Here is a 9,905-nt window from a genome sequence, read left to right as displayed (position 1 = left end):
CTCTCAATTATGAAGCGCACAGCTGGTCAGCCTGCACGGAAACCCGCGGAGAAAAGATCTCGCGGTGAGTCATGGCGGCTGCGGCGAGCCGGGAGTCTCCTACTGCTACCGGTGCCGGCGAGACGGACCTGTGATCTCCCGGCCGACCGGGGGGGATTATCACGTGGACTACCAGGGGATTCCCTGCTCTGAAAATGAAATAATAGCGTATCGAGACACCTGTATGGCTGCGGTGACACCCGAGTGTTAAACTTAGGTTTAACTAGCTAACTAGTGATCCAATTCTCTCGGTTACAAGTCGGGTCACAAATCGACTCAAAACTCAATTTCAAATTCTGGAGTCAGAGGAACCCGGATACTCTGGGTTTGAATCCGGAAATTCCGGGTTTACCCGGATACCCCGGATCTTCTTCCAGATAGTCCGGACTTGAAATCCTATATCACGTGTTAGGGTCTTTTTACTGTTTTCAAACTGTAAAACATCAGCTTTTCTCTCTTCCTCACTCCCCCACGAGCTCTCCCTCTCTCCTTAGCCCTAAACTCCAAATCCTTCCTTACAAATCTATTCCAAGGCCCAAGAAGTTTCTACCGGCGTGGGGAATCATTCTTTCTATGAGCTTCACCTTGGGGTGGCTTCGGTTCAATCTCTTGGTGCAAGGGAAACCTACTCAACGTACTTGACCTAGGGTTTAAGGGAGCGATCGTTCTCAGATGTTTTAAGCGATTTATTTTGGGTCAATCATCTCCATATGAGTCCCTCTGCTAGGGTCTAGAAGGGTTTTGATTTTTGTAAGTTGTTTTTGCTAGAAATCAGAATTTCAGTTTTGGGGGCGAAAGTTGTGCAAAACCCGGAGACTCCGGGTATAAGCCCGGATACTCCAGATTTGGAACACTCCGGGGAAAACTCCGGGTATAGGCCCGGAAACTCCGGACTTGGGAGTCCGGATACTCCAGGTATTAGTCCGGATACTCCGGATTTTTTAGGAGTGTTTTGGGCCAGAGAGTGCAATTTTTGTGTAAATTACTAGTAGTTGCATATAGTCATTGGCTATGTTAAGATTTCAACCCATCTATGCATTCTCATATCATATGCATACGTGTAGACGCCGCTGCCGAAGAAGCCGTGTACGAGGTGATCGCCGGGCCACAGGAGCAGCGGGGGCAAGTTCAGCAGGAGAATTGTGAGCACCCGGCCTAAGGCCCAGCTGAGCCCAGTGTCGAGCAGCAGCCCGAAGGCAAGCCCCGGTGCATGACCTACTATTTTAAATTATGACTCACTATATGTATTTATTACTTGTACATTATGATTCAGGAGTTGTTTGTAACCTTAGTTGTATGATCCCTAGGTTTACCTGGGCCTTCTACTAGTATGGATAGGTCGGTAGCATTGCTATGCTTAATAGGGCTCGATAGAAGTCGAGTGATTTTTCTGTCACTCGCGAGACATAGGATATTTAGAAGTCGAGTAATTTCCAGTTACTCGCGAGATATAGGTTATATACTTATATTACAGTACCTGAGTTATTGAGTTGGATATGGAGAGTTGAGACCAGGCAGGGATGATGTATAGGTATGGCGGCAGGACAGTGTTCCTGGGTGGCTTAGCCCCGTCTGTGTCGGTTAAGGACCGGTCGTTGTCGGCAGTGCTGATCGGGGATTGAATTGTACTAACCGCATGCCGGGAGTAGGAGGTAGTCGAAACCGTTAAACCTAGTACTGCCTCACTTCGAAAGTACAGAACTTCATCACCACCCCTTAGGGCGAGTTGAGTAGTCGCGGAGAAATGAGATGCATAAGTTTATTTTTGGTGGTCTCACGTTGAGCTTGACTGACTATAAGTAAGTGGGGTGGTTCTGTAGTTCGAGGCGAGGAGGTGTCGGGTGCCACAATTAGGGACACCCTAATTGGGGTGATAAGATCGCTTTAAAACACAAAAACACCTGTTAAGGCAACTGAGCCCACGAAGTCCCACGGCCTGCTTCCCATCCGGAAGAAAAGGAAAGGACTCAAAAGGAGCCCAGCATGCGGCCCATTTGCATTCCCCTTGAACCCTCGAGCGGGTGACTCATCTCCGCCTCGCTCGAGGGCCCCCCTCGGGACCCTCGACCGCGCAACACACTTCCGCCTCGCTCGAGGCCGTCTCTCGGCACAAGGGACAAACGGCCCCGCCGCCCAACCGCTCGCCGTACGGAGGCATTAAAAGCCAGCCGCTCCACCACGGCTCAAAGGACGGGCGGCGTCAGGCCGCCACTCCCACAGTAGATGTGACCGGGGTCCCATCCGCTGACTCTGGTCATCACTCCGCCATCCCGGACACTGTAGCAGCGCCTTGGGACCTGCGACGCGGGATAGGACAGGCTCGGCACTGCTCCCATTACTGTTCTGCCAACGCCGACCTTCCGGACCCGCCCCCCACTGAGGAAGGGGTCCGGCGACGTCACGTGTCCCCCGGACCTTCTAGTGTGCACACCCGCACTCCGACCAGGGGGTCCGGGGCCGACTCGCGCCATTACTACCGCCGGGGCACTGCAGAACGACCGGCGCCATCTTCGCAGAACCAAGGACGAAATCCAGGACGACAGCGACGCGCGCCGCCTTCCCACAGTGTACTTCCTACAGTGTTCGACCACTGTACCCGCGATTCGGGGGAAAACGACGACTTCCGCGCCCTACACTCGTGTACGCCGCCCCCTCCTTGTGACTATAAAAGGAGGAGGGGGACCCCTTTAAGAGGAGCTAGGCTCTAACTGGACTCTAGTCTGCTGGGTCTCTCTGGTTTCTATCTCCCAAGAGAACTCTCAGCACTACTGAGCACTCATCTCAACCGACTTCACTCTTAGCAGAGACTTGGGAGCTCCCCTCCCTCTCTCGCCTCGCTTGTATCCCCTACTACAAGCACTCCGGGTGCAAGATAATACAGTGCCCTCGCACACCCCCTTTGCTGGACGTACGGCCCCGCGGCCGGAACCAGGATAAAATCGTGCGTTACTGTGATTGCCTCTTGCATCATCATCTGGGACGAGGAAACACGCAGCATTTACTGGTTGGGATCCAGGCCCCCGGGTCGGGACACCGACAGGAGGGGAAGGGTTGGTGCGTGTGGTCCGACGGGGCTTATGCGTGCCGTGTTGGTTAGGTCTACCTTGCAAGGTTTAATCGAATCGATTCGCCGTGTCTCGCGGATATGGAGGCCTTGATCTCTTTGTCGTCTCATAGAAAAATAAGTTAGAATATTAGTGATATATAATGGATACTACTTTGAATCATTATTGAATGCTCCAATATGGTTGTTTTAGATATGCAAACATTAGTGGATAGTCTTCCTATATAAAATATGCAGCTAAAATATTGAAAATAAGGATTCATCTATAGATGCATTTCTGCAAAATGAACCACTAGCCAGAAAGCTTTGCATGTCTAGATATGTGGGCTAAGTATACCCAATAGACGGGTAAGCCTTGCTGAGTATTAGTATAGTCAGGGTTTTGTTGGAAAAATGATTTCAGGACCCGTACACGTAGACTTATGTTTGTGTTGCGCCAAGTTTGTTCGACTGGACGTGGATGGGTGGAACGTTGAGGACCTAGGCGCGTAGCTTTGGAGTGTATGGAATTGCACACTCGTGGGCTGAGTGTGTAATTCATTTCTGTTCTTATATATTGTAGTGTCAGATTTCATGTTTATCAAACTTTGTATAAATGGCAGACACACTTGTATATTATTGTGTATTTCAAACTCGGTTTGTAATTTAAATGTTTCATAGCATATGGTGCTTGTATTTTTAAGTATTGTGTGGTGCTCGTAACATCTGCGCTTACCTTCGTGTGAGACTATCTGTGTTGTTTCGATCGGGCCGTGGGTTGAGAAAGAATCACCAAATTAAATTATTAAACTAATGCACCCGATGTGTTCAAATGACGGCCATTACGCTTAATTAGAGTTTTAATTTGACGGTTCCGTCGCAGATGCCTCGACTGTCCGGAATAGAATAACAAGAAGACGTCGGTCCCGGGGCTGCGAGTACTACCATCTGATTGTACATGCTGAAACTCTCGTGTAAAGGCAGGCAGAAAAAAACTTGACCCGAGTGTCAAGGCAGGCGGGCATTTCGTCCACGTTTTCCCTTTCAGTCCTTCGCTCCGAGAATTTCGGACCAGCAGAGCAGACGTCTAGACCAGGTTCAGATTGAATTCGCAGCATAATCCGATTCCCTTTGTGAAACGGAGGATTCATTATGCACATCTGGATTGTGTCGACGTGTTATAGCTTGTGGTTTTCAAGTTTGAATGAACATAGATAATAAACGATTGTGGCGCGGAAGCTAAGTTGATTACTCCTAACCCTCAGATTGGAGATCTCAGCTAAGCATATGTGTTTTTTTTATAATTAATTTTAAAAATAGCCAGCGACATCAATATTTTTTCCGGGTTGTAGGCGACATACTCGTCAATCTTAAGCTCCACCTGTGCATCCTCTCGAAAGTGCTTGTAGGGTAGCGTGTGTTAGATCTTATAGGATCATTAGCACAAAATGGAACCACAAACAGGAAGCTCAATTAGGTTTAGTACCTTTGCTCTTGAGCTTCCGTCTTTCCTTTTCTTGCTCTGTTCTTCTTCTTGTTCTAGCTGGCTAGGGCCTCGGGAAGCCCCTGTGTATGTGTCTGTGTGCATGTCGGTAGTGCTTCCCCGGTAATGGCAACATGAGCATGATCGGGTGCTTGAACGGGGTACCACCCCTTCTTTTATATCGCTGCTCACCGGGGGAACCGACATCCCTAGGTCGGTTCCTGTCCCCGATCAGGACAGGTACGGGATGGAAACATCCCGTTCTCTTATCTTCATTTATTTCTTTATTAATTGATTTACTGTACATTCACTGTTAAGCTTACTGTTTAAGCTTTATAGATCATCATCTAACATTCTCCCCTTTGATCGTAAGGCTTAAACTTATAAGTTCACTTTTCAACGAAATGACGTACCAAGACAAAAAGATTACAATGGTGAATCATACATACCATTGAACCCAGTTGCTATAGTACGCCACCTCATATCAAATGAACTTCTTTAACTTAGGAGCTCCAAAAACTTATTTCTTATACTTATATATAAAACTTATGGACTCACTTTTCAAAAGACGGTACATCAGACCAATAAATCATTGTAGTCAATTAAGTACCACATGACTAATTGACCATGGTTCCCATACAATATCAAAGTGGTTCCTCTTAGGTTTATGGGGAGATGGGGTTATTATATTCCTTGAGTGCAGTTGGTTTTCCCTTATATGCACTAAACATATATTTATCCTCATATTTATTCTTATGTGCATGCACTTTTAAAACGAGGAAGAAAACCAACATATTTCCAGAATCATAACTTGTCCCTTAGTTAATAGGCTGCCATTTATCTCTTATGCCGGTAATATATTAGACAAGCCTCTGAACATGATGCTCAATCTTTAGAATTTATATCACATCACTTAATGCTTATATTTTGAGCATCATAATCTTAGAACTTATTTGATGCTCAACACTTATGACATACTTAATTTGTCAAACACCACTTAGTCTTAAACTTAGTTCATCTAGGCCTTAAATATTTATGTTTGATTCTGGATTCAATCTTTCATAATGTCTTAGGTCTGGGAATACCTCTCGACATGTTACTCGATCCAAAATTGCACTCTTTCATTTAATAATTTCCAGGATAAATTGCTTAAAGCAATTTATGGATCAGGGACACGAATCCATATTTGACAGTGTATAATTCAGGACATGCCACACTTTAACTTGCATCTTTTAATGATGCCTTTAGGTTAAGTATTGGTTGAAGCCTTCCACATATGACTTCTCCCACAAGAGTGTTGATAATACTTTATGTGGAATTTCTTAGTACCAACACTTCTTGTAACATAATTGTCCAAAATATTGGACTCCTTACTTATGGGCATGCAACATAACACCTTTGCATTTATGCCAATAAGGCAAAGTGTTCTTAATTGATTTTTCCAGGGGTCTAGTCCTGGACTTATTTCCCAGATATCCCGGTCCTTTTAAGGATACTTAGGGCTTTTATAACTTAATTAAACACATAATACTTACATCTACCACAACATAAGCAAACTTATTGCCTTTAATGGGAATCAACCCATTTCCTGGACCTTTATCTTGGTGAACATTATTGTTCAAAACTTAAGAGATATCACCAAGACAATCTTAGTATCCAAATAAAAGAAAAATCTGGATCTTATGTATACAATATCCCTATTGTTTAAAACTTAATTAAATAACTTATTTCTTATTGTACATATGTATCACTTATGGAGTCAATAGTTTTTCAAATGATGAGCAACAAGTGCCACATCCATTCTTTACATAATCAATCCCTTTTTCTTATATATTTGCCTTTCACTTTAAGTGGGATTGATCCAAGATCTTCATGTGGGCACAAAAGCACCACAAGGAGCTAAAGCAAGTATTCATAAGTGAGCTTAGCTTATTTTCTTTTAATATTATTCTTCCTTGCTTTAGAGCTCCCATTTAATTCTCAACTTAGCGATATTAGTGGTAAGATATGATACTAAAATAGTATTAAGATATATAGCTCATAATAAGAATAACATTGTCAATTAAATGACACATAAGAAACTAACACATGATAAACTTATTTTAATATTTTTGTCAATATTTAATTCTTATCTGACATAAAGAGGTGGAAAATACTTTCTTAATGAAAGTTACACTCTCCCCCTCGAAATGTGGACTATGCAGTAGTACAATATTTCGAAGAACTTTCATAGCCTTTTGTTAATATATGTTCTAAGTAAAGATCACTATTCCAACATATAAGAACAATATGAATGTATACATTGGAAATAAACATAACTTTATACTAATGGAATCTAATGACATTATCTTCCTTTTCATAAATACAATTCTTTAGAACTTAGAATTTTTATTACTTAGAGACTCATCTTATTACCTTAGTCTCATTTTCTTTGATCTTAATTATGCCCAGAGGCATATCACATCATCTTAGCCTTATTGATACACAATGAAGGAAATAACTTACCATTAATGTAAAATGTGCTCTTTAACATAACTTATCTTGAGGATTGCTCTCCCTGATTCTTACGTTTATCTAGAATTGAGGGATTGCTCCCCTTTATTCTGATATTTGTCCATAAGTGACTTATCTTAATATTTTCCCATTAGGTATTGATGATCAATAAAATCATTAATTTCTCATCAATATCCTTAGTATTGAACTTTTCTAATGGGAACTACACCTCTTATGACACTTGTATGTGCCATCTTAGTTATAATCTCAAGAACCAATGAGGTGTAGGTAAAACCACTTCACGTTTGATAGTGGTATCTCAAACAATCTTAGAAACTTATGACTTAATTAATACTTTATCATCAATAGAGATAATTCATCAGTTTGATTTTGCATTCATGAACATACATTCTTTGAGGCATGATCACTTTCATTTAATTACTTAGTGCCACTCATTAGATTTAATCTTTTCGAGGCATTGAATGCTTTATTGAATATTTTAGCAAGCATCAGCACAAACTTCTTCTATTGAACCAATCCAAATCAGCTTTGGCCAGAAATTGAAAAGAACAATAGAATTTTGTGAACAAGTACTTATTCATCAGCTTTGGCTAGAAGAATAAGTACAAGCCACACTTAATATTATGTGCATAAAACTTCTTTTGTTGAATCATAACCCAAATCAGCTTTGGCTAGAAGTGGATTAAGACCAACAAAAGTATTGTGGACAGGTATTTATCAATCAGCTTTGGCCAGAATGATAAACACAAGCCACACTTAGCTTCAGATATAAACTTCTTTCATTACTCCGATTCAAAATCAGCTTTAGCCAGAAGATGAACCGGAATAACAAAATTTTGTAGTCACACACTCATCAATCAGCTTTGGCCAGAATGATGAATGTATGCTACACTTAATCAGAGTGTTATTCCTTTTGTAGCGGAAATTTTATTGAAAATGACCCATATGCCTTGACATAATTTCTCATTATTCATATCAGTCAGTATTAGCTTAATCTGATGAAACTTAGTTTATGATTATGCCCACAATTGCTTAAGAGCTCGCAACTTAATAACTCAATTAATCTTAGTGACACATGACCATAAACAACTTTGTTCAGTATGTAGTCACAAATCATATAATCGGTTATGTTATGCCAATACTCTTTTGAGCAAATTCTCACTTATCAGAGAAAACTTAGTGTTTCCCTGATATTCTTATCAACATTATTTGTGGCTCAACTAAGAAAATATTCAAAAGCCAGCTATTAAGTTTTATGTCCAAAATTGGACTCACTGAGTATGCGTGGCTTAAGAATAATATTCTTTATCAATAAATGAATTGAATCATGATAATCCATGATTGCAAATAACTTTGGTCAGAATACAACCACGAATCACCATTGAAATTCTGATCTTGAAACAAAATATCCATGTGGTTTGATTCCAATCTGGGGTAAACATAGAAGTCAGAGCCACTTAATCATTAGAATTTATGCATTCCAATCGTTATAATAAATGATCCCTTAGTGGTGTTATAAATGGAATGCACATTTTCCAAATGTAAATGAAAGTATTAATGACATCAAACGAATATGGCCCATTATTTATTTTTCTTAGGTAATTGGCCATTAAAGATGTCATTATTTGATTCTTCCCAAAATGGATCTTAAGCATCATGCTTAACTTATGGTCATATCAATTCTTGTGAGTAAAATATGCTCACATAATTGATAATACTTATGGGTCATAAGATGCTTCATTACTAAACCTCAATTCAAGTGGCACATAAGTGCGTGGCAGATAACTTAATTTCATGATGAAAGTAATTCATTATCATAATTGGGCTATAAACATTACAAATAAATGCTTCAAAGAGACTTAAAATTGGATTTAAAACTTTACTGAAAATAGTCACAATTTTAAACGCAGACTTATTTCTCAATTTTCAGTGGTAGCATAAATTGTACTAAGGCAAAACATAAATATAATAAAATGCCTTAAAATAAAGTGAAGTATTAAAACATAATGAGAATGCTTAATCATAAACATAGGAAAATACTTCATCATTAATGGAGAAAATTTTCATAAAGTTTGGCAAAAAAACAATATTATTTAAGCAAGAGGCCAATTATCCATGACTACAGTAATTTACCATAATTTGCTTAATTTTTGGCCTTACTTAAAAATATTATTTATAACACATAAATATTAACTTCAAGTAATAGACATAATGTAAATGTCATAAGAATTAAACATGAGAGAATTTCATGAAATAACAATCATAATTAAAACCATATTTATAGTCTAAAATTCAGTATTATTCAAGCCCAAACCAGTCATTTGGCCCATCACTATGTAGCCCAATCCCTTTTTCTTATCTTTTTCAAGAAAAAAACATTAAAGTTTCTTGGCCCAAACCCACTTTCCTGAGCTGGGCCGACTCCAGCCTGGCCCGTTTAGGCCGCACCGCCTCCAGCCCGGGCTTCAGGCCCGACAACCTGGGCCTGGGCCGGGAATGTGGTGCGGCCGCTCCGGCCTGCCGCGGCCTGTTTGGCCACGAGACACGCGAGCCGTCGGATTCCATCCGACGGCCGCCGTCGCTCCTGTGCGGCACAAAAGGGCCGCTCGGCCATGCCCCAAAAAACCCTAGGCTTATTCTTTCCCTCCCCTTCTCTCTCTTCTCCACCGGCGGCTGCGCCCGAGCGAGCGAGCGAACGGCGCGGAGCACCTCGCCGGCGCAGGGAAGGCAGCGGCGCCACCGAGCTCGGCTCGCCGGAGCTGCGTGCCGCGGACGCGGGCGCGTAGCTCCGTCGAGCGCTGCTCGACGGTTCCCTGAGGGTACCCG

This window comes from Panicum virgatum, chromosome 7N (assembly GCF_016808335.1).
Source record: "Panicum virgatum strain AP13 chromosome 7N, P.virgatum_v5, whole genome shotgun sequence".
Classification (NCBI taxonomy): domain Eukaryota; kingdom Viridiplantae; phylum Streptophyta; class Magnoliopsida; order Poales; family Poaceae; genus Panicum; species Panicum virgatum.
Note: the sequence above shows the minus strand (reverse complement) of the source record.